Raw genomic sequence first — 26,756 nt, 5'->3', positions numbered from 1 at the left:
ACAAGTTTCCTGACTTCTGTGAGCTGTTATGTAACGTGGAGATTGACATGTCAACGATTATAGTACTATGGGATAACAGCAGTACTAGAGACTGGAAAATAGGACAAAGAATACTAAAGTAGGCAGGGGATTTTCAGGAAAGACTTCAAAACGGAGAGGCACTGAATTGAAACTATATGAATAGGTAGATATGTTTCAGACTGGAAGCTGGAGAAAAATAGGCTTGACTGGTATGTAAGCCCAATTAGTTTTATAAAATAAATTGTGCTTTCCTTTAATAGTATATGAAGCAATTAGGAGTTGAATCAGATGTGGAATCATTGGAGGCTTCTGAAAATTTCATTGGAAAAAGTACAATGGCTGGCAATTTAAATCTCCAAAGGAAATGTCAGGAAAACTAAACAAGTTTTCAGAATGTAACTTCTTCATGGTCCAAAGATTAAAAATATAAAACACATGAAACACAAAAACAAATTTGGCCATGGCTGAGAATAAAAGATTTAAAGCCGATAACAGCTTTTTAAGGATACATGGCCAGCATTAAATGTACAGATAAAGAATAAAGAGGCTTTATCACCAGCATATGATGAAAAAACATAAGTTAAACTTTGGAAAATAAGTTTTGCCTTTGTTGTTTTCTAAAATCTTTTTCAGATTGAAACAATCATTTTTTGAAATTCCAGGAGGTCCTTATGATAAACAACTGAAAGTCTCTTATGCTATCACATGCATTCAATTTTCCTACATTTTCCCTGTAGAGACACACAAAAAATCCCGTGGGCTTCAGAATATCTTAAGTACCTTAGTCACACAATGTTCAATTTGAACTGCTATCACTTATAAGCTTTTATGATTCAAACATCATATAGTATGACATTTTCAAATAGCCCAAAGACTATCATAGAATTTCTACAATCATTTGCCACAGTTGTGTGTTCTAACACTCAAGAAAATATACCTGATTTCAAAAGACATGTTTCCCTTGGCAAAACTGCTGTTTCGAAATGGAGCAAATCTTCTTACTTCACAGAATACTCCGAAAGCACAGAACATCACTAAAGCCATGTATGTTAACAGAATGTTGTCAACCAGCAGAAGACCAACACCAGATTCCACTGCACTAGGCCGGCCTGGTTATGCTCAACTAGGTAGAGGCCAGGCTCTCTCCCTGGACATTGGGCAACTCTGGTTTCTAAAAATGAGTTCTTATGTAATTATTTCCAAGTAGGTAAGTGGGACTTACGCTAGCATAGCTAGTGAATGAATGCCCAAATATAAAGTGCATGATGTGATGATTCCTATGCAAAAAGCAAAAACCAGGTTATCCCCAGGGAGGTCATTTAGATTGTTTTCATCCATACATAGCACTTTTCTCAAAATGTAGTTCTTAGACCACTTGCATCAACATAATCTGGGTGTTTACTAAAGAGGCAGTTTCCTGTGTACCCTCAGACCTACTGGAAAAGAATTTTTAGTTTGATTTTTTTAGGCATGCTATAATTTATGAACTGTGTCTTTATGTTAAAAGTCCAGCAAAATTTCGCATAAGAAAATTACTTATTTTTGTGGAATTCACTCCAGTATATAAAATCATACTGAAAAGATAGCTTTTAATTTCTTTAATGGTTTTGAGTGTTCCTGGCCTATGTCTACATGACAGGATATCAACATTTGGGGGTGGGGGAAATCAATTATTGATTCCTTGCTTAAGAAATAAGATATTTCATCACAACATTTGTCAAAGTCAGTGAGCCATCATAGTAAGTGTTGAAACTGTTTCCTCTGTTCCCACTTTAGAAGGATTTGATGGGGTTGTTTCTCCAGATAAAGGAGCCTGACTTAACAGAGCAAATTTCTCTGCAGAAATAATAATAATAAGTTTTAAAGTATGAATATGGCTTAGCCCAGGGAAGGAGAGTTGATTTAACTTGAGAGCCAAGAAAACCTGAGGTAACAATTAGCATTCAAAAGAATAAAGTGTATTGTACTGAAAGGGCATTTTTCTTTTATATTACATGTCATGTAAACACCCCAATCTTAAAACCATATATTCTTATAGGTCTTTAGTCTGCCCCACAACCCCTAGCAAGGTGTTACTAATACTTTGGGAGGGACGGTTGGGCAGTGGAAGAGGTTGACACGCTCATGACTGAATGAATGAAGTGCACTTTCTCTCCACTCAATGTTCTAGGGTGCCAACAGCTCATTCTTTCTGAAGTGCATTCCCAGAGGAGCTTATCTGTTGATTAGCCAGAGACCTTAGACTCCATGAAAATGTATAAGTTGGGATAGATTCCTCTTACTGCCATTTTGGGGTCATGAGCAAGATGACAGAGCAGAGGAAATTGTGATGAGACTGAGCCACAGGAGAGTAGAAACAGGACAGAGACAGAGAAGAGATCACGAAGCCTCTGAAAGACTGAAGTTGGTCTTCTGGTCCTAGTTGACATAAGACCTACTTAGATGCCATTGGGTGTCCTTATAGTTCACAAGACTTCCAAGCACCTGTAATAGCCCTCCTTTCCTTTGATTTGGCTTATTTTAGTGGCACTCTGTTCTTGCATCTTGAAACATACAGTTTCTAAGATAATATGATTAATAATCATGTAAACTTCCATACAAAGCATTTACAATGGGTATCTGCCTTCTCGCTTGGTTTCATCAATAGCCTGGCCTTTCTGAAATAGCTTCTGTATCTTTTATCAGCATTTTAGGTCATATTGTGTGGATAAGAATTACACAGAGAAGAAGGTATTTGGACTCACTTCACCCTGTCTTGACTTAGGTAAACAGAGTCTTTAATCAGCTAAACTCCCTTCTAGGGATTAAAAACTAACATTTATTAAAAGTATTGCGCAGGCAAAGATGTTTATGGTCATTAGCCCTTTAATCTTCACAGCTTTGTAAGATTCAGACTCAGAAAGGTTAATTAACTTGCTCAATGATCAGAGCTAGAAAATAGTAATGTTTATACCATAATCCTGGTCTCTACTTCCTAGTTCGGAACTCTTTCTACTAGGCCAGTATCTCTCAAAATATAGTACATATATCAAATATGGTACCAAAGAGTATTTTAAATAGATTACGAAAAAATGTTTAAAGTTACACATTTATTTAATATACTGGAAATACAATTAAATCCAATTTTATGAATATATATAGTAAATAATAGTACAGATGGCATATAGATACGGTAAAAATATTGAAGATAAATGATTAAAGTTTGAAAAACCCTCACCACACCAAATTCACAACTTGACAATATGTTCAAAAGTGATCCAATGGCCATATTAAGTTTAAAATTTGGATGTAGATAAGGTATTTTGAGGGAAGAATACACCTGTAGTATTTGATCTCCATATTATTTTGAAATTATTCATGTGCAGAAGACATTATTACATTTTAAAATAATCTTATTGTCATTAATATTCAATATAAAAATAATCTTATTGTCATCAATATTCAATATAAAAGTATAATAAATATTTTTCTAGTTTAATACATGTACATTAAAATTGCTGAGTAACAATATAGGTAAACTCTTTTTTTGTTTTGTTTTGTGTTTTTGTTTTTGTTTTCTGAGATAGGGTCTTGCTCTGTTGCCCAGGCTAGTGTGCAGTGGTATGATGTCTGCTCACTGCAACCTCCACCCACCAGGCTCAGGCTGTTCTCCCACCTCAGCCTCCCAAGTAGCTGGGACCACAGGTGGACACCACCATGCCTGATATGGTTTGGCTCTGTGTCCCCACCCAAAATCTCATCTTGAATTGTAATTCCACATGTCAAGGGGGACCAGGTGGAGATAATTGAATCACGTTCTCATGATAGTGAATTCTCACAAGATCTGAGGGTTTTATAAAAGGCTTCCCCCTTCACTCGGCACTCATTCTCTCTCCTGCTGCCCTGTTGAAGAGGTGCTTTCCACCATGATTGTAAGTTTCCTGAGGCCTCCTCAGACATGCTGAACTGTGATCAATTAAACCTCTTTCCTTTATATATTACCCAGTCTTTATTAGCAGCATGAGAACAGACTAACGCCCAACTACTTTTTTTCTATTTTATTACACTCAGGGTCTCACCATGTTGCCCAGGCTGGTCTTGAACTCAGCTCAAGTGATCCGCCCACCTTGGCCTCCCAAAGCTCTGGGATTACAGGCATGAGCCACTGCACCTTGACCAACTCTGTAAACTACTCTAATGCTTTAACAAATGCTAAAAAGGTTTAAGCATGCGCTTGGGAACTTTGTACATCTTGAGAAAGTTTTCCAGGTAATCAGAATAAGACAGGGTAATGTTATAATGAAGGCCAAGAAACTTCAACCACCAAAGAAATATAATGAGCCTTTAGTAATGTACTGCCTTGAGTTTCACACCCATATAATGAAATGGATGTGAGAAAGGAAAATGACCAAGAAATCAAAACTAGGGATGACCGGACACTCTGGGCATAAGTACCAGAACACTCACAGCCAAATAAAAAATCCTTCACATATTAATTCTGAGGTTCTTTCAGAGAGATGTAAATGTGCAATATTTAGGGGATTTCTGACGCTGAATCATCTCTGTTGCATGGGAGCCAGAGAATAGCAGCAATAAGACTACATTAGGAAGGAATCCAAAGCTTCATTCTCCTAGCTCTGTCCTCTATTAACTGGGAGAATTTCGGGAAGGCTTTTTACTTCTCCAAGTCTCTGTTTCCTCACTCAGAAAATATGAATAAAAATACCTACCTGACTAGATTAAAAGAATATTATAAAGGTATATCATAAATTGCTAAGTACTCTGTACCTGTTAAGCAATATTATGCCTAGAAAAATAGTTAATGAAAGGATTAATTTTTTCTCCTTATCATGAGATTTGCTTGCCTTATTTTCTCCTATAGTGCGAAGCTTGGTGTATTTCTTTTAAGAAGTGTAATATTTCTGTAATATAATACATAATAGTATTTGAAAGTTAAAGGTTGGATGCATTTTTATAGTGAGATATGGGAGAAATCCTATATTAAAGAAAGATTTTTTTCATCCAGAAACATTACAGTGGATTCAGTAGCATATTGGATGAGATGCTCCAATTTAAATACACAAAAAAACTGCTCTTTTTAGGATTGGAAGGAAGGACGAATGTGTTTATTTTGCACAACATGGGATCCACTAGTCTGGAGATGTATCTGAAGTAAAGAATTCATGCCCTCTGCATCTGACTCATGCCAATGTCACTGCTGGTTTGAGAATGTTGTCTTTTTCTTTTACTGCCAACTTGGATCTTATTGAGGTTCTAAAATCCTATGTCATCATTTTGTTTTCTAAGACCTTGTTAAGTTTGACTTTTCAGAATAAAATCACTCTAGAAGCAGCTTTAATCAACAGGCTTAATGAGGGAGATGGTTACAGAGTTCCATGTATGTATAAAAGGCTTATTTTTTTGTTTGTTTAATTACTTCAGAAACATTTCTGTATTCCTAGATAAATTCACTTTACTTTTACCCAAGACACACATTGCCCTTGAAAATCACTTGATATCCTTTGCCTTGGCTAGATGTCAAATACGTTGACCATTTCTGAAAGCCATTTCTCTTTCAGATCACCTATTGAGGTTGTTGCAAGTACTGTGATCCTGTATTGCCTTTTATTTCTTGGTAATATTCTTCTGCTCAAATATCTGGAAGAAAGGTTGCTTACTGTACCCTCTAGTGGTGATTGTGACATTCTCTTAGAAATATATGTTTATTTCCATCTTTGGCCTTTTACTAAAAATTTAATGTACAGTATGAAAGAATTGCATCAATCTTTAAGGAGATACAAATGATGAAATTACACCGTGATGGTGTTTGCAATTGCATCACAAATTGTTTCATAGAAAACATCTTATTTTCCTCAAAATTTGTTAACCCAAATTTTATTCAATTAAAATCAAAGTGTTTAAATTCTTTCATTTTAGCGTATTGTCAGTGCTCAGTTATTCACACTCCTGGAGGAAGTATACATAGCACTATGCATCTCCCAAAATATCATTTATATTTGAATTTACAGGACCTTTTCATTCATGTTTAGTCATAGTACATTTCACTTTCTAAGAATTCACAACATTGGAAATAAAACAAAGAGGCCACACATGGAATTTCTGACTCTACAAGAACTAAGAATTTATCCACATGATTCCTCCTCTGGTCTTCTGCCATTTCTTCTTCTCTTTCTCTGCCTTCCCTGCTCTCCATTTTCTCCCCACCCCAAGGTGGATCAAGGCAAGTCTTTAAAATGAGAGGAAGCATGTGCTTTGGAGGAGCTGCTGCCAAGAGTACAGCTGTCGCTCTGTGTCCTTTTTTCTCAGGTAGAAATTTAATTCGATATTTTTATTCTAAAGTTCTTGCTTCCAAACTCTAATGAGTGATAGTTCATATGTAGAGGATGAGAATAAATGCAGTTAAGAAACACAAAGGAGATAATCAAGCTGAACAGGTGGTTCTCAACAAAAACTTTAAATTAAGATTTGTCTTCTACTGAGAATAATCAAGAGATAACCATAAATTAAAATGACTTTAATAAATACATAAAATGTCTTGTTCCTGAATAAGAAGACTGCATATTTTCAGTTGTCAATTTTCCTAAATTAATCTGTAAATTCAATGGCATCCTAATGGAATTTTAATAAACTTGAACAAATGTTTCTGAAGTTTATCTGAGAGAATATTCAAGTGAGAATAGCCAAGAACAACAACAATTTTAATAAGAGTTATAGAGAGAAGGATTAGATTTAATATATGTTTAAAGGTGATACCAAGCCACAATAAATAAAATGACATGTTCTCAGCTCAGTAAAAGAGATGTATTCCAATGGAACAGAAAAAAACAAAAGTAATATACAGTATCTTGTTTCATTTTATTTATTTTTAGAGAAAGGGTCTCACTGTGTTGCCTAGGCTGGAGTACAGTGGTGCTATCATAGCTCACTGTAACCTTTAACTACTGGGCTCAAGCAATCCTCCTGCTTCGGCCTCCTGAGTAGCTAGAACTGTAGGCACACACCATCATACCTAGCTAACTTTTTATTTTTTGTACAGACCGGGTCTCATTATGTTGACCAGGCTAGTCTTGAACACCTGGCCTCAAACTATCCTTCCCCCTCGACTTCCCAAAGTGCTGGGATTACAAGCGTGAGCCACTGTTCCCAGCCCTATCCTACAGATATCTGTACCTTTATGTAAAGCATTTCTGTAGGATATGGCCATTTATATATGGCTATTTTTATATATATATATATATATAGCTATTTTTATATATAGCTATTTATATATATAAATATATATATAGCTATTTTTATATATAGCTATTTATATATATAAATATATATAATACAGATATATAAATATATATAATACAGATATATAAATATATAATACAGATATATATAAATAAAAATATATATATGTATGGCTTTTATTTTATTAAAAATGACTCAAATGCTACTATGGGTAACAATATAGCAGTTCCTTAAAAAATTAAACAGAATCACCATATGATCCAATAATTTCACTTCTGAATATAAACCCCAAAAAATTGAAAGCAGGAATTCAAACAGATATTTGTATACCTACATTCATAGCAGCATCATTCACAATAGTCAAAAGCAACCCAAGTTCCATCAACCAATAAATAAACAAAATGTGGTATATACACATAGTGAAATATTATCAGCCTTAAAAAGGAAGGAAATTATGATACATGCTTACAACATCAGTGGACCTTGAAGAAATCATATGCTAAGTGAAATAAGGCAGTCACAAAAGGAAAAACACTGTATTATTCCACTTATATGAGGTACCTAGCAGCATAAAGTTCTTTGAGACAGAAAATAGAAGAGTGGTTGCAAGGGGCTGCAATGAAGTGGGAATGCAGAGTTAGTCTTTAAGGGTACAAAGTTTCAGCTGGGGAAGATGAAAAAGTCCTGAAGATGAATGGTAGTGATTGTTGCACACAATGTGAATGTACTTAATACCTCAAAACTCTATACTTTAAAATTGTTAAAATCATAAATTTTATGTTACATATATATTTAACCACAATTTAAAAAGTGTTGTATGGTAAATGTTGGGATACTCACTAGATTTACATCATCTATAAAAGTATTTTGAAATAAATACTTGTGGCAGTATTTGTTTAAACAACCAAAATGTTCATCAACAAACTATAGTATAACCATGCAACTATGGAACAGCATGCAGCTATTAAAAAGCATAAAGTTGACATACATGGAATGATATACAAAATGTATTGTCAAGTGAAAGAGGAAATGGAAAATTGTATTTGAGTTACTTTACATATTTCTTTTGTAAAAACAATATTACATCAAGTTGCCCAAGGGTAAGGCAACTTACCCACATGATAGAAAAAGCATCATCTTTGTTATTTTCTTCTTGGGATCACAGAGCCAGTCTCACTCTTTTATATATTAGTTGGGTTTCCCTATAACAGATAGAAGTTCTCCACTGTCCATTATACTAGGAAGATATTCATCCTGGGACAAAAAATGAGGACTTAGTGAGTAGAAATTAGTCTGAGGTGAGGAGAAATTTTTTCTTTTTTCTCTGGGTTTGAGACTCGGTGACCGTGAGGAGCCAGGTGTCCTGACCTGGGCCTGACAACACAGAGAAAAGCTGATGACAAGTCAGGAAGGTGGCTGGGCCCATAGGTGACCTACAGCAAAATGGACTTGAACTGCAGAAGCAATGTATCTTCCGTGTTGGACTCTCCTTCCATTAGTCTTTGTTCTTCTGTAAGGGGAAATTATGGTAGAGCCCACATCCATATTTGTGGGCAGCGGTCACTGCCAGAGAGCAGCCATGTCCTCCGGAGTAGAGATGGTGAGAGTCATCACTGGAACAAGAGGGATACTAACATGAAGACAGGACCAGAGGAGAGGAATGCCAGGGATGTGTTCCTTAGCACATATTAGGTACCAAAATCCATTAGAAATATCTGAGACACATTCTCTAGAGCAGATTGCATCTTAATCAATAAGACTGGGGGAGCAGTCTCACCATCATGGTTTGGATTAGCGTAATTATAAACAAGATATCTTCTAGGGTCTTTCTGACCCTTAAAGGTAGAAGTGGTTCAACACTGCCAATTCCAGGTCCTATAGAGTCTAAAACGTTTCCAAGTGTTCTGTGAATTTAGGGGGAATCAGGCAGCAAAGAAGTAAGGGGCTGTATCTCCTGGCCACCTCTGTCTCTCAGCCCATGGGCGCCTGCTTCCACACATATGGGCTTTTTTTCCACACCGCTTCAATATGGTCTTGACACTCACCCCTGTTCCCACAGGAAAAGCTCACTCACACCAACTATTCTGTAGATATAAAAGTCTTTACTAAGCCATTAGGGGAATCACGGCACTGCCTGCTGCACTGCTAATGCCATGATGCCCCCATAAGAAATTGCTGGTCTCCAAATGTTTCCTGGGCACCCCAGCACCATGAATTCTTCTCTTTACTCCTCCTCCATACAGTTCCTAGTCTCACAGCCTCCTTTGGCTCCCCTTCCCTCCCTCTCATTTACTTCTCCCTGGATTATTTGTTCTCTACTCTTCTCTGCCCTTTTTTGGAAGGAAAAAAAAAAAAAAAGAACTCTCCTTTTCTCATGCAGAGCAATTCTACCCTGTTCTCTGAAGTTTGTGCATCAACCAATATCTTTTCAACATCTTTAAGGTTTTTCTTTTAACTCAATCATGTATTAGCTTTCCAAACAAAAACTGGCCTCAATCTATAATAAATTTTCAGACCAGTGGTTGAGATAACAAAAAATATTTCCACCTTGATATCTAATATAGATGGATAAATGATAGAAAGAGATTAACCCCCAAAAGTAATTTGGTTTAGTAAATCAAATGCTGATTTACCAAAGAGCCAACAATAAATTACCTATAAGGGAGTGGACCGAATTATTTTCATTTTCTTTATTGAGTATTTTCAATGATTTTTGAATTTTGATAATAAGCATATATCATTTTCCACTGGAACATCAAAGGTGAGACAGACGAAGCCCCTGCCCTCGGAGCACTCCTAGTCCAGTACACACAGCCCAGGCATCATGCCTGGTATGATATGGTTGGTCAGTATGGCTAGTCCCTGGCCATCCAAAGAACTGAAACATCTAATTGCATTATCATTGTCTGTACTTTGTGGAACTCATTTTATATTGTTTTAAAACATTTTCTAAGTGGCAATAGACCCACTTTCTGTCTCCCAGAACCATAAGGTCCCATCAGTTCCTGGTTTTAATGTGTTTCCCTAATGAGTTCCTTCTAATAAAATCAGCATTTGATTTTTCTGTCATTCACACAGCAATTTATCTTTTGTCAGGTTTTAATTGAAAACATCCAAATAATTCCTCTGGACCTCCAATGCCAAGGAGCCAGATTAGGCATACTTTTCTGCTCGTCCTGATAAGAAAGCCAGAGAATTCTAATTCTACCAGTTTTTTTTTCTAGGCTTAGAATTTAAATTATTTCAATATATTTATGAAATGAGACAAGTTTTCAGCAAAAGCAGTACTCAGTAATTGGAAAGTCAGTTACCTTTTATCTCTTGGTTAAAAAGAGGAAGTAGGTCAGTTCCTTGTTAATATTATTAGCAAATACTATTTATAGTATGATATAAATTACTGAGAAAAGACATCCTAATTTTTACTTTTAAGCAGAAGGCAGTAGTTAACTCATTCTTATTCTTAAACATATTAAGGATACAGTGGACTAATTTTTCAGGAAGAGAGAGTGTGTCTTTGCCACCTTACAAACAACAACTAACTAAGACAATTTTCACTACTCATATCATGTATCTGCTGGAAAGATTTGTCACTCATGCACATCTCAGCCACATATCACAGGTCTATGTGATGGAGAGAAAAATATGAACTTGAGAATAAAATATTTATGATATGGAGTTACTCATGCCCCTGTATTTATAGACTTTTCTGTGTGTATTTATATCTCAACTATAAAACTAAAATTCTGGTAGATATATTTGCATTTGAATCTTCTGGTGAGGAGATTTAAATTGCCCAACCACTAAATTGGGTGCATCTGAAATAAATCATGAAGTATTTATAAATACCATCATTTCAAAGGCAAGAAAAGGATATTTATGCATTTGGCTTATTCCTAAACTGAGAATAAGGTTGTCTTGGAGGCAACAAGATTATCAAACAGCCTCTGTGTTTGCACACACCAGAATAAATGACAATCTGGACATAGAATACAAAAGCAAATATTTCTCAGGAAGAACCATGATTTGCTGCTTTTCATCAAAGTCTGGGTGAAATCATTACCAAATATCTACTTTACTGCCTTGTTCCTAAATGACTTGGAAGGATGGTGACATCATCCTTTGATGCTTAGAAAAGAAGGAAACCATATTTCAGCTAGAAAGGATAGGAATATTAAAACTCTTCAGACAGGAAATTTTTGCATCTGACAACACACCAAAAGCCATTGGGATAAATGTGCTCTCAAGGGCTGTCCTACTTTCAGTTTCCTCTCCTTTCTAAAGATTCTTCAGTTCTCAGCTCTGCTTCTGGAGGGATGCTGGCCAGAGTTCCAGCATAAACGATTCCCTGAGAAATGTTTCATGTTGAAGTCCTGCACAAGGCCAGGGAGCTGTGATGAACGGCAGCTCCAAGGGAAGTCGGAAATCTAATCACAGGAGGAGCCTTTGGATCTTTCACATTCATTGACTTCACAGGATTAGTTTTGAGCCTGTAGACTGCGGATTAAAGCAGGAAGACTATAGCTTGTGTCCCTGCCTGGTATCACTTGCAAAATTTAGAACAATCTTCAAAGACGCCAAGAAATGAGATCTGAATTATAATTCTGTCAATTGTTCTTTGCTTGCCGCTTTCCCATTTAGTGCCTCTTCAAGTTCTGCAAATCCCTGGATCATTTTGGTAACTTGAATCATGATTCTGTACTTGGTATTTGGGAAGAATGACCATGAATAGGCTAACCCATCCACCTCCCAAGGGTTTTTGCTCTTAGTTATTGCTGATCAGTTGGGTTTCCATTGCCTTGAAACCCCAGTCTTATATATTCCTGAGGTATTTGAGTTATTTGTATGATCTATTTCTAGAACACTTATTTTCTTCAGCCAATTAAGTCTACAGGTACATATTGGTTTATTATTTTAGTTTTGAAGAGTAGAAAAGAAAGCATTTTCTTCATGATTTCCCCTTCTCCTATCTGTTGAAGCCATTTTGGGGTCACATCAGAAGTTCAATTTTGTTCTCTGATTTTTATCAAGGCAGTGAGGTCCCTTCAGATTTACCCTCTGAGATGCTACCATGCATGTCTTTTAAAATGTTCATGTAGTGCTCAAGAATATAATGAACACCTCACTCATGAAAGAATTGCTTGAGGCTGGGCATGGTGGCTCATGCCTATAATCCCAGCAATTTGGGAGGCCGAGGAGGCCAGATCACTTGAGGTCAGGAGTTCGAGGCTAGCCTGGCCAACATGATGGAACCCCATCTCTACCAAAAATACAAAAATTAGCCAGGCGCAGTGGCGGGCACTTGTAATCCCAGCTATTCAGGGGGCTGAGGCAGGAGAATCGCTTGAACCCAGGAGGCAGAGGTTGCAGTGAGCCGAGATCGCACCACTGCACTCCAGCCTGGGTGACAGAGCAAGACTCTGTCTCAAAAAAAAGAACTGCTTGATAAAGAGACAGACAATTTGAATGGGAGAATTTGAGAGAGAGGCCCTGAAGTCTTCTTTATTATCTAATTTAAGATTTTTTTCCCCACATCTACCTCCTTCACCAGCTACTATGGCTGTCGTAGAGAGCTTACATTGGGCACACATAGTTTTGATGCTATCGTGGGCTATAAAAAAGTTAGAACTAGTATGAATCTTGTCTTTCTTGGTAAAGTGATTTTTCTCCAAAGCATAAAATAAACTAAAACTCACTTTGGATTACATTATGAGTTGAAGTGTGTCGTCCCCACTGCCCCCAAATTCATTAATATATCAAAGTCCTATGAGTGTGACCTTAGTAGGAGATAGAGTCTTTACAGAGATAATCAAGTTAAAATGAAGTCATTAGGGAAGACCTTCATCTACCACAAATGGTGTCCTTATAAAAAGGGAAATTTGGACACAGACACACATAGCAGGATGATGATGTAAAGAGACAAAGGGAGACGGTAGCCATCTACAACCAAAGAGAGAGGCCTGGCACAGATCCTTCCCTTAGGACCCCCAGAAGGAACCAACCCTGCAGACACATTTTGCATTTTGGACTTCTCATCCTTCAGAACTATGAGACCATCAATTTCTGTTGTGAAAGCCATGCATTTTGTGGTCCTTTGTTGCAACAACTCTAGCAAACTAGTACAGAGCCCAGTCGTCGTTATTGTTTAAATAGAAATGGGGATTCCTTATGTTAACCAGGTTGGCCTCATACTCCCAGCCTTGAGCAATCCTTCTGCTTCAGCCTCCCAAAACACTGGGATTACAGGTGTGAGCCACCACTTCACAACCAGTGAGCAACCAGCCCCAGTTATATTTAATTGTTTTCCTCTTTACCTTTCACCCAATATCTTTGTTTTCTATACTGAAGTGTTCATTGGGATAGCCCCCTCCTTCCCTTCTTCCGTGAAGCTTGAGTTGTGAGATGATAACTGTCTTAGAAGCAGGCTGCAACGCTTGGGGTTTGGCACTCAAGATCTAAATTTGGATTGTTGACTGCACAAACTTTGAATTTACACCCCTGGAATATAATTATGACAACAGCTATCACGTGGTATGCCTTTTTTATGTGGTAGCTCTTTAACAAACATCACTTGTCACAAAAACTCTAGGAGAGATGCACCAATATTATACCCACTTGACAGAAGAAACTGATAATCAGCAAAGTTAAATAACTTTACCAATGTCACACAATAGTTTAACTGAGATTTGGACCCAAGCAGTCCAACTGCAGAGAATATCTTTGCAGAAACCAAATGAGGTAGTCCCCTAACCAGAATGTCTACAAAAAAAAAAACCGAAATGCCCAAAATAGTGGAGTGACTAAATAAGTTATGACTTACACATGCAATGAAATATAAAATATAGTATATAAACAGTATAAACAAATCAACATATAACAAATATAACAAAATCATGACTATAAATTATTTTTCATATATTTAATGATATGGAAAAATGTTTATAATATAATATTAAATGAAACAAAGTATATAAAAGCTGTCTGCATAGTAAAACCCCAATTCTGTAGTTAAAAATTAGAAAATGCCAATACTGATTGTCTCCAGTGATTGGATAAAAAGGTGATTTTAATTTTTTTCTTTATGTTTCTATTTTCAATTTGTATGACTATATTCCACCTTTAAAATCCAAAAGTTAAGACACAGTAATGCATAAAAATTCCTAAAGTGAATGCTCTCTAATTTCTAGCATTGAAGAAAAAGTAGTCTGTTTTGTTTTTATTTTCTTCTATAATAATCACAGCCCCCTCTATCTAAAGGTAAGGTAGCCTCCCATCCTGGCCTTGTCTGGATTCGATTCCTTCGTTTTCATATGAAAATGTCAGTTCTACCACCAGCTCAAATGGATGTGTCCTTCATTAACATCACAGATTATCTATACTTGAGCAGCTCTCCAGAGAGGATAACCTTGAACTCAGATGCTCAAAGGAGTTAAAAAGCTTCTTGTAACAAAAAAAAAAGAAAAGAAAGAAAAAAAATCAGGAAAAATTCCCAGATACCCATACAGTAAATCTGTTTCTATGGGACTTAACATTTTTTTACCACCAAATCTTACAGCTAGTATCCTACAACCACACTGTCGAGCTCCTTGCAGGATTACCTTTTCTGAGCTAAATTTGGCCATGAAACCATCAGCTTGCATTGCTGGACCTTATAAGTAACAACCGTATGAAACCCATTACTGCATTATATGTGCAGTGCTACTGAACAGTTGTCCACCACATCATTACACTTTAGGAGGGAATTTCTCTCAGGTCAAAAACTGTTATGATTCTTCTAAAAAACAGATTTGTTTTCTTCTTATGGACACTTCAATTGTATTATCCATTTACAAATTAGAGATCTCGCACACACATCTGTATTAGCTGCTGCAAAGCTCTGGACCAAATATGAGGTGCGCCTCTAGCAAATGTCCAGGTGTATGCATGGTGTGCTAGGCCCAGATTTCCCCCTAGCACTCATTTTCTCCTCTTTAAAATTTTACTATGCTCCTTCAAAGCCTTTGTACAAGAAGAAGGAGGAAGGGAGGAAATGAATGAATTAATGAAGAAAGAAATTTGTGGTGGGAACTTATGGTTATGATTTCAAGTCAACACAATATGAAAGAGGGTTTTATTGCTTTGTCTGTGTTTCTAGAACAATCTACAGTGATTCAGGAGGAGCTGCCCTGAGGAAAACATGACAAATGGAAGATTTTTCTCTACTACTTGGCTTCAAGAAGAATGACAGTGTCCAAGTCCCAAGTACACATACAGCTCTGACAAGACCCACTGTGACCATAGAAACTACCTAAAACAGACTATTTTCTTAGGAAATACGCCAGGTGCATTGGATCCAAATGAACAAGTGAGAGAGGCAGTGAAGAGTGATTTTTCCTTGGTTCCTTTGCAATTTTCTAAGTTCAAATTCTATACTGCATCTTTACACACAAACTTCCAACTTCAGAAAAGTGAGGATAAAGCAGGCATCAGAACAAGGGAGAGTAGGCTCTACCTACCAGCCACAGCAGTGTGATCACCTGATTAGGGCCTCTTTGCTCACGGATACTGAGAGATTTACACACAGCTTTTCAGAACCTGCCCTGTTCATACCTAGGAGAACTTCTGCTCTTCCCTTCTTTAACTTGCCTCACGGGGTTTTCATCATCTGTTGGTTGTTTTTTGTCGTCGTCGTTGTTGTTGTTGTTATTGTTTCCATTTAGCATTTAAGTTTGGTGTTTCAGCTTTCCCTGTAGGCAGGATTTGATCTCTTTCTTTCCTGTAAGCGGCTATGTGGCCTGCCCTAACATTCCCTCCGGAACAATTTTTCTCTGTAAGGTGCTGAGTCACTGAAGAGAGCTACAGACCCTCTGTGAGCAGCCATAGTCAATTGAGAAAACAGAATCATTTTCCAGGATTTAAAAGGTTACTTTTAAGAGAGCAAACTCAGGAGGATCAGGAAAGAGGGTGAGAAGTTCATGCAGGGTAAAAAGCACAAAGTCTATTTCAGAGTTTGAGGAAGATCATATTTCATAAATTAAAATGGTATGAATGGAAAATTCCCTATTTAGCAGCAAGGAGGTAGCTCATCAGCCTTGGGCTGGGACTGCAGAGAGTTCTGTTTGTTCTCATCCTTTCCTACTGGTCTCCACCTTTGAGTTTTTCACCAGTTAAATGGGAAGATGACCTTTGCTCCTCCTGTAATAGAAGGGTACTGAAAGGATGAATGTGTGAAGTTCTGAGCCTCTGAATGCCTTGATTTAGCTCTTGATCTTCAAACAGCTATTGCTTCAAAACCAAAGTCTGGGATTCAAACTTTCCATTTTAAATTTCCCAAAGGTCAATGAATTAAAAGTAAACTTTTTAAGTAAAAGAATGAAGCAGGCTGGACACAGGTGTTCATGCCTGTAATCCCAGAACTTTGGGAGGCCAAGGCAGGAGAATCACCTGCCAGGAGTTCAAGACCAGCCTGGGCAACATAGTGATGAGGCAAGAAAATTGGGTCTGGAGGCAGGGAACAGAAGGCCAATTCACACTTGAGCTATAACAGGAAATATCCTCTCCATAGGGCATACGCCATAAATGACTTTGTAACTTTACTTCATCCTTTTCATTTACATAGGGCGTACCCCAAGTAGAGGGTATTTAAACTCACAAAAACTCTGTAACAGGGCCTTTGAGCCCCTATTCTCAGGCCTACTCCCACACTATGGAGTGTACTTTCATTTTCAATAAATCCCTTCATTCCTTCCTTGCTTTGTTTGTGCGTTTTGCCCAGTTCTTTGCTCAAGACGCCAAGAACCTGGACACCCTCCACTGTTAACAGTGAGACTTTATCTCTACAAAAAAAGTTTAAAATTAGCCAGGCATGGTAGCACATGCCTATCTATAGTCCTAGCTATTTGGGAGGATAAGGTGGGTGGATCGCTTGAGCCCAGGCGGTAGAGGCTATGTGAGGTCAAGGTATTGAGCTATGATCACACCACTGCACTCCAGCCTGGGCAACAGAGCGAGACTCTGTCTCTTGAAAAAAAAAAGAAGAAGTATGGCAGGATATACAGCAAAAGTTTGATACTATAAGCCTTTAAAAATGGGTATTGGTGAAAACTTCCTGTGAATAAACAATATTTCAAAATAAAAAAGGTTTAAAAATGAGTATTCGTCCTACTAAAACACAGGGAGCCTTCCCATAAAATAATGTGTGACTGTGATACATGACAAGACCCTCCTCAAATCCTTGTATTGCAATAATCACACCATCTATCATTCCAATAATATGGTCTCATTATAAATATATAATCTTACCCATCCTGGCAAGAATCATGTGAAGTAAGTATAATTGTCTCTCTCTTTTTTTTTTTTTTTTTTGAGACAGAGTCTCGCTCTGTCGCCCAGGCTGAAGTGCAGTGGCACAATCTCGGCTCACTGCAAATTCCACCAGGTTCAAAGGATTGTCCTGCCTCAGCCTCTCAAGTAGCTAAGATTATAGGCACCCACCACCACACCCAGCTAATTTTTGTATTTTTAGTAGAGACGGGGTTTCACCGTGTTGGCCAGCCTGGTCTCAAACTCCTAACCTCAAGTGATCTGCCCACCTCAGCCTCCCAAAGTGTTGGAATTACAGGCATGAGCCACCACACCTGGCCTAATTATCTCATATTTTAAATAAGAAAACTGAGGTTCAGAGAAATTAAGTAATTTGTCTTATATTATAGTAAGAAGCAAATACTTGGTCTATCTGAACACAAAGCCACTCTACTCACACTTTTCAGCTGATCACTCTGCTACACTGACTTCTATTGAGCTTCATGCTCCCAGCAACTCTATGGAAAAAGCATAAAATTTAGAATCACACTTCTGCTCACTCACCATGAAACTGGACAGGTACACAGCTGTCTGAATCTTAATTTCCTCAGCTCTAAAATTGGGATAATGATGTCCACCAACTGTGTTGGAACATACATGAGATAATGTAGGTAAAACATGGGGTACAGTGCCTGGCTCATACTAGGTGCTTAATAAGTATCAGAACAAAACCATACCATTCTTAACTTACACTGAAATGCACTGATATTTAGCTTTTTTAAAGTGTGTTATGGTTCCCCCAACTAGATTAAAAATCTTTTATATCCTCCTTGTATCTGTTAGAATGCTATTGATTACAAGTTCTGGAAACCAGACTTATGCTGGATTAAACAGAATTAAATCAATCACCTCACATAGGAGGATGACTAGAGCAGGCTTAAGAAGTGGTTGATTCAGCAATCAGCAATGCCATTAAGGACCTAGATTCATTCTCTCTGATCCACCACCTACAGGCTCTGCTTCACCCTAAGGCTTGTTACCCTCCAAGGTAAAGGAGGGCTATGGTGGCCTACAGTAACTATTAGCCATCACACTTCCTTCATGTCTGAGAGGAGAGGAAGGCTACCTCCCTCTGGTTCTAAGGATAAGAAAGCTTATTTCCCACACAGCTATTCAGTCTCCCCTTGCATCTCATTGGCCTGCACTAACTTTAGCTTGCGCATCCTAAACCACTCACTGGTAAAGGGAGATGGATTTTCAGGATTAATTTGATTAATCATCTGAAGAGAAGCAGAATTTGTCCACTACCCTGCTCAAAGCTTTATATATTAGGGCCCAATTCCTACTCCATGAATGGCTGAATGGATTAGAACAAGCTTATTTAAGAATACAAATGGAAACTCTTGCAACACCCAGAAAGTTGACAGTAAATTGGCATAGAAATAAACCCAGTTTGTCCAGTTTCCAAGTGCACAATGCCTCATGTCCAGTGTTTATGCAGAAAGGGGTGGTAAGGGAACCCATGCTTACACACACTTTCACCTTAGACCAATCCTGTTGTGACACTAATTAACTTACATCTATAAATACAATTCTCAAGTACAGATGACATGAATGTGCAGAAGGAAAACAAGACTCTTAACACATTATCTACAGCAGGTTCCTCAAGAGATAATTTAGAGGGTGCATATTCACTGCCTTAAATGACATTAAATTATGTAAGAGTTAATCTCTATTCAGCCCCTTTTCAGTCCTCACGATACTATGAAAATGAAAGCCAGTTCACTGCTGAGTGTTTACTACCCTCTCACACTTGTTAATCTCCCTTTGGAGCTTTGAAGAGCATATATCTGGACTTTTAAACATTGTTTTGCTTGCCTTCAATTATTTTTACACTTATCTTGTATTTGTGATAAGCAGTATTGGTCTTTCCATTTGAAATATCAATATGAAGTTTCATTTGAAAATATATCAATTTAAGAAAAAGAAAGCCAATTAAAATAATTAATTTAGAGAAGAGATTGTACAGGGATATGTTAAAAGTTATGATGGTAATATGTACTGATACGTGAATATGGCAAAAATATGAAAGAAAGTATTATGAGAAGACTACAGTCTGAAAGGCATTTAACTGGGATAATTAAAGAATGCTTTCTGATATTTAAGGATAAGGAAAATGCTAACGCATAGGGCAATTATTTCAGGAACCACATGAGGGCAGCGAATCAGTAACTGTAAAGACAATTTGGGCAGCACAAGGTCTTCTTACTTAATACCATTGTTGCTCAAAATGTGTTCCACAGACCAGCAGCATAAGTATCATTCCAGCAAGATTTCCTAAGCAATTCTCATGCACATTAAAGTTTGAAAAGCTAAAGTTAGTGCCTCAGCCTGCTGAGTAGCTGGGACTAAAGGGCATGCACCACCACACCTGGCTTCATTCAACAAATATTTTTGAGCACCGTCTAAATGCTAGGGATATAGAAGGAACAAGACAAACAAGGTCTCTGCTCTGGGGGAAGTGACTTCTAAAATGTGAGAGAAGACATATACAAACAAACAACAACAACAAAAAGACAAAACAGAATAATATGATTGTGAGTGTGGAAAGTGAACAACCTTAGAGCAAGTCATCAGGGAAAGGCTCTCTGAGAATGAGACATTTGCTCCAAGACCTGAGAATGTGACATTTGCTCAGGGCCTTGCAGGAAGAAACTTCCAATTAGAGGACAGCTAGCAAAAAGACCCCAAAACAAGATCAAGTTTGGCATGCTTGAGGAACAAAAAGAATCAGTGCACCTATATCAAACTAATCAAGGTAGTGATTACTATGTATAAAACTATGTTGGCAAAGATTCGGTGAATGAATGTGTTTCTGTGTGGTGCAGGTCAAGGTGATGTGACAGCACAATGTGATGAGCCCAGAGGCTCCAAGCTCTGCTGTGATATTTGTACATATTTCTACTGCCTGGAGTTACCTAATGGTTGTAGGGGAAGAGAAATGCTTTGCATATTGGGGCTGGGTTGACTTGAGATTCCTGTTGATGCTCAGAAATGGACCTATTTGAATGATTTTTGTCACGGACAGAAATGTATCTGATCCCATCACTTAATGTTGTATATTGCACATTGAGTTATTTTGGAGTGCTTTATCACGGTGGCTCTGGAAGAGAGGCAGAAATCGAACGCACTCATGAAAGAGTCCTGGATATTAAAAAATTTAGACCTATCCGTAACTTTTATAAGAACCTTCTGTTGAGAATCTATTTTTTCCAAAGCATCATCGCTCTTCATAATTAGTTCTATAATTTCCCATAGAATATGATCCATTTCATTTGAAGTGCTAAAACCAAGCACTAGTAGTTTATCACTGTCTGTCTATAATTTGCATTGTTCTTCATCCAGGAAAATATTAGTTCTTATTAGCCAGATAGAGATCTATTATGAATGTCAATGTAACTTAATTAAAGCATAATATTAATCATAATACTATCTTCCGACTCAAATACTTCCCCAATGATGTTTACTTATGTAGATCTTTCCTGAGGAAATACAAAAATAAATTAGATGAAAGCATTTTGGATGAATAGAGAGATTTAACCAAAGCCTTTCTTAATGAAAAAATAATGTACTAGAAAGTATAGAAAGAATTGTATCTGCTAAGTCATATTCAAAAGAGGATCCCAATAAAATAAGAAATGTATTTTACCAACTTTATATCTAAACATTAAGTAATATTTTTTAAACTTCTGAGTGTTTCATGCACTGTGTGTTATAAATATTAGCCAAAAAATCAAGCGCATAACCTCTACTAGTTTCCCAAATTTTATTTATTACTATTTAAAATGCACAATAAAATCTTAGGCCTTAGAAAAAGTTTAGCCACAATCACAGTTTTCTTGTTTAGTATCTACATATATAATAACATTGAAAACCAAAGTGTCCTCTTCATTATTGAGGATGACTGTAATTTCTTTGGGGAAAGTTGCTCATTATTTTGGGAAAATATTCTAATAAATTTTTGGTTAGGCAAGATAAGGCCCAAAACTTGGCACTGGAACAGTGTTTGGGGATGGTGGAGCAGTGGGCAGTGAATACTGAGTCAAAAAGGTGGCAATGGAGGAAAAAGAGGTTCTAAAGTCCAGCCAAAAAATCATGGATTTTTGGAGAGTGGTTTAACTCTCCAAAGTTAAGCGACTCTCCATAAAAGGCTGTCTTCCTCAGTGTAGAGAATGTTGCAATAACTTGTTTAGAACTTTCTGATTGGGGTTGTAGTTGCCCCAGAAACAGCTGAGTTGTCATACAGGAATTAAAGAGGAAAAGAGAATGAGGACTTAGATCTGTATAAGAGTGACCCTAGCCACAAGAGAAAAGGTGAAAGGAGAAAATAAAAAATCCCTCCTTAGCGATCCTCAGAGGACTTGGAACAAGCACCACAGTACTTGCAGCAGTCTCCTGGGATAAGGGCCTTGAATTACAGTACTAAAAGAAAAGAGTCATCCCAGGAGGCTGGGGAAATTTATGGATATTCAGTTTCCACCTTAATTTATTCTGTTGAAATTCTTTTGGATGCAAGTAGCAAAAAAGTATCCTGATTAGATTAAACAATAAATGGGAATTTTTAGTTCAATAGATTAAAAAGTCCAAACATTTTATGGGAGTTAAGGTGAGATGTGGTCAGGTACAGCTCCTTTGGGACATGGGTCTTTGAATCTTCTTCCTGGCGTACATCAGCTTTGCCCTCAGGCTGTCTTCATAAGGTGACTGCAGCATCAACTGAGACCACCTGCACCTCAGTCACATCCAAAAGAAGAGGCTGGATTCCTCCAACCAATGAACAAGGGAAATGTCATGTGTCGATTACTAGGCCTACATTACCTGAGCTAATAAAGGTGTCGAGGGGACTGGGCTACCTGGGTTGGTTTTGATATGTCAGGGCTAAGGACTGCCATAGAAATGGAGTCAAGCATTATGAGGGAAGAAGGGAGAATGCTTGGAAGACAACTTTGATGTCCTTTATGAAAATCTTACTATCGTCCGGGCACGGTGGCTCAGGCCTGTAATTCCAGCACTTTGGGAGCCTGAGGCGGGCAGATTGCCTGAGCTCAGGAGTTCGAGACCAGCCTGGGCAACATGGCGAAACCCCCTCTTTACTAAACATACAAAAAATTAGCCGGGCGCAGTGGTGGGCGCCTGTAATCCCAGCTACTCAGGAGGGTGAGGCAGGAGAATCAATTGAACCCGGGAGGCGTAGGTTGCAGTGAGCCGAGATCGTGCTACTGCACTCCAGCCTGGGCGACAGAGTGAGACTCTTGCTGAACTTTTACATTGGGAAGAGTCTTAGGAATAAGTTTACGGTCCACTAAAATTTCAGTTAACTGCTCAAGAAACTCCAAATTTAATTTTCTTTCCATAGCTGCTACATAATAAAATTATCTTAAATTTAGCAATGCTATTTTTTCAGAGTTAGCCAAAACCCATTTAATCTATAGTATTTTTAGTGAAACTTACCGTACTGAGAACTGAACATTTTAATAAACTGATAGCAATTTGAAAGCTTTTAAGACTCATGCAACTCAAGACTTCTTCTCATGAAGGCAGAAGCTGGATACTGGAGGAACTTGCAGTTCTTGAGACCGCAGAGGGGGATTGGCCTCTGCAACCCCATAGTCAGAAGCCAAGGAAGGCATGCTGCCCAAATATAATGCCAGCTGTGCAGCCTGAAAAAGGAGCCCAGCTGTGAAACTCAAAAGGATTTTTAGGACTCCCTCTGGGCATCCTTGCACCAGCATACGGGGGCTCTCCCAATAAATACCAAAAGTCTGAGTAGCAGGAATTCCTGCCAGCAGCCGCACAGTTGGAGTGATCCTTTAAGCAGCAAACAATATTTTCCAGATGTACAGACTCAGTGTGCTGGGAGATCAGCTTGGGGAAAACAGGCTAGATGTTTATTCCTGCTGACTGAAGAGGGTGTGTGGCTGGTGCCCTTCTAGACATGAATTAAAGAATTCAGTTGTATCTGTTTTACCACAGTGAAGAAAGAACTAAAGAATAATGAAGGTGATGGTTCTAGGAATCAGGAGACCCTGGGGCTCAGCTGCAGGCTAAAGGTTAGAGTACCTCCCTCACTTCCTGAAGGATTTGTCCATTGCTTATTTCTACTTTGCCAGTATGCAACCGTTGAATATTTGTATGGCACTTTCAAAGATCCTGGAGTACTCTGAAGATATGGGAGTCATTTCCTTTTTTATCTCTTTTTGACTCACACTAAATTGATCTGGCAAATGCTTTCCTTCTAAAGGCTTTCGTGAACTTACCAGGTAGAACTTTATCTATTGTCTATTTAGCAAGATCTTTAAAGATTAAAAACAAGACTATTTGCATTTTTAAAAATATTAACTCTTTTGATTATGAACCCAGCCAGGAAAACAGAACAAAGTTGGATGGCAAATGCATTATTTATGTGAGATTTTTTAATTAATTGATTTGAATAATTTTCATCATGCTGGTTTGGATTGACAGATAACGTACGCTGTTCTGTAGCTGCTTCAGACCATGTTAGCTTCTTCTAAAGGAGGACAGTTTTTCATCTGGGCACACTGACCTTGAACAGAACAGATTGTGTGCTATAAACCCCTCTCAGCTGCTACAAAGATTCTCTACTTCAAAAATACCTGCCTTGCAGGTGCTGAAATCCCTACCCCTGTACCTTATAGCTTGGAAGAAGGCACTTCCAGGAGCCCCCTCTTAAAATGTAAATATTACTTGGAAAAGTCATATACTTTGCCAACTCACATCTGGTTTATATAGAATGTCTCCTTGAATTTATAATTCTTTTTCTTGCACATTCCAGTTAGGGGTGGTACCTAACATTTTCTTCCATACTATCTGAATTCTTTATATTTGAATTTTCTTTATTCCTATAGGCTTGACTATGAAATTATTATATACATACACACACACACACACACACACACACACACCCCACCTGTTTATGTAAGCAATTCCCTGAAGCATGTGCCACCAAACAGCATCATACACTGATGTTTCTATGAATGTAATTCTAACCTCATTGATAAGTCATGTATTTCAGCCCTCCTGAGCTCAACGTTGTATTGTATTCTTACTATTCCATTTGCCATTTTCTAACAATGGTAAAAGCTACCCTGTTGCTAGGTAACCTCAGCAATATTACACATAGCCCTCTACTTTCTACATTCTTCTGGATTCCTTCTTGTGGTCTAATTATAATTGTTTTTCTTCTGAAGTCTCTCTCCCCATTCGTGGTTGCCATTGTCATCGGATAGCTGTCAGTGCATTATTGTCACTCTTGAATTCACTGATGATAAGCCACAATTTGCTCACCCTTCACAGAATAGAAAATTGACATGTTCTTATGATACATCTGCATGCTTTCAGAGAAATAGTTCCTCTCTTAGAGGTTACATTCCCAAAGAAGATTTTCAGTATGTGGCAACCCTCCCCCTCTCATTTGCCTCACCTTTCCAACCCCTACAGTAATTCCTTTTCTTCAAAAACCAGGCTTGTATCTTGATGGTAGTCATGTTTTTTGTGCAATGATAAAATTCTTACATAAAGTAAACGATAAACAATGCTCAGCCTATGAACTGGTAAACACCAACAGCCGTAAAAATGACAATAACTGCATTTAGCTGTGGACCTTTCATATGCCAGGCACTGCTAAGTGATTTGCACACATTATCTCATTTGATCTTCATAAACTCTATGAGGTATCATCACTCCAATTTTGTAAATGAGGAATCTGAGGTGAGACCCAGAGAGCCCAGATTATATGGTGAGTGAGTAGCAGAACCAAGATTTCTTCGTTTATGATGTCACTGATTATAAAAAGTAATATCAATTTAATAACAGCTTTACATTAAATGTAAACTTGTAAGATAAAGCTTGAATTCAGAAATATTAAAACAAGGAAAAACAGGTACCTTAGAAACAAAAAAATTACTCTATGTATATAACCTAGTACCATTCTCTTGCTTATGAATAAGAATTGTTCTCTAACATTATTTCTGGTAAATAATGTCATTGGATAAATGCCTTCTAATTCCATTGTTTCCCTCCCCCACACCCCAACTCCTATCTTATCACTACCATTTAATGGGATTCTTTCTAATGCATAAATGGCTATTTTGTAAGTTATGAAGAGGTGCCTTTGAAATCAGAAAGCCTGGAGTCAAAGCTTACCTCCACTGCTTACCAGATAAATCATCTTGAGCCAGATAATTCACTGACTTTGCTTCTCTGGTCATACTTTGTTTATTTTTATTACATTTTTTGATGGAGAGACAGATTTCTAAAAATACCTAAGTTCTCCACTAGCCTGTGACTTCTTTGATAGTAAAGTTAGTCTTTTGTTTATCCTGATATTTCTCTATGGTACTTATAATACCTTGACATACTGAGGTACGTGTTCAGTAAATATCTCTTTAATCAGATTTGTTAATACATGTTTTTTTCCAAATAGCTACAGTGTGCTGGTATTATGAGAACCAATAAAGTAATGTGTGGAGACCTCATTTACATCTGTTCCCTAAGAAATATCATCTCAGAGTTGTGCTTTTACCTACTCTCTGGTGCTTTGCTTAAAGAGGCTAAGATTCTACTCTTTCCACAAGAATGTAACTTCTCAAATACTAAATATGTGCCTTCTTCTTTGAAGAAGAAAGAACTTCCTGTTCTGATGTATAGGTTTCTTCAAAGAAGAAGGCACAAATGAATGGCAGGGAGAAGGGTGAGCACAGAGTTAATTTTACTAGGCTTTAATACAGAATGAATAGAAAAATTTTTGCCCTAGAGATGATTTTAAACTTTTATTTCAACATGTATGGTATAATATGCATGTACTTTTATCATCTCTCCCTCTTGAGAAAATAGCCAGAAATTAGGTGCAGAAATTAAGCCAGAAAACACTGTAAGAACATCTATTTTCTGAACACTTTCACTTGGGTAGTTGTGAAATAAATAGATTAAGCTTAATTGTGGTGCTATTGTGTTGCACCACACTGAACTCTTCATAAATGCATAGATAACCAACTGGAAGAAGAGTAGAGACAGAAGATAAGCCTCTAATTTAATTGGGTGATTAGTCATTTAATTTCCTTTGTCTTTTCTTTCTTTCCTGTTACACTTCATCTCAGAAGTGTTTTATAAAAGAAACTACATTAGAAAGATCTCAGAAGTGT

General features: G+C 37.5%; 1 long non-coding RNA gene across 1 annotated transcript; it reads right to left on the bottom strand.

The window, feature by feature from the left end:
• Positions 1-8,251: 8,251 nt before the first annotated feature.
• On the bottom strand, positions 8,252-24,644 carry LOC107973719 (uncharacterized). Its single transcript, XR_001716112.4, has 3 exons — positions 24,524-24,644; positions 17,994-18,053; positions 8,252-8,870 (listed from the first exon to the last, which is right to left on the bottom strand). It is a non-coding gene; the product is annotated as an uncharacterized LOC107973719 (long non-coding RNA).
• Between the last annotated feature and the right edge of the window lie 2,112 nt (positions 24,645-26,756).

Source organism: Pan troglodytes, chromosome 13 (assembly GCF_028858775.2).
Source record: "Pan troglodytes isolate AG18354 chromosome 13, NHGRI_mPanTro3-v2.0_pri, whole genome shotgun sequence".
In the NCBI taxonomy this organism is placed as follows: Eukaryota; Metazoa; Chordata; class Mammalia; order Primates; family Hominidae; genus Pan; species Pan troglodytes.
This window is presented reverse-complemented; position numbering and strand designations above follow the sequence as displayed.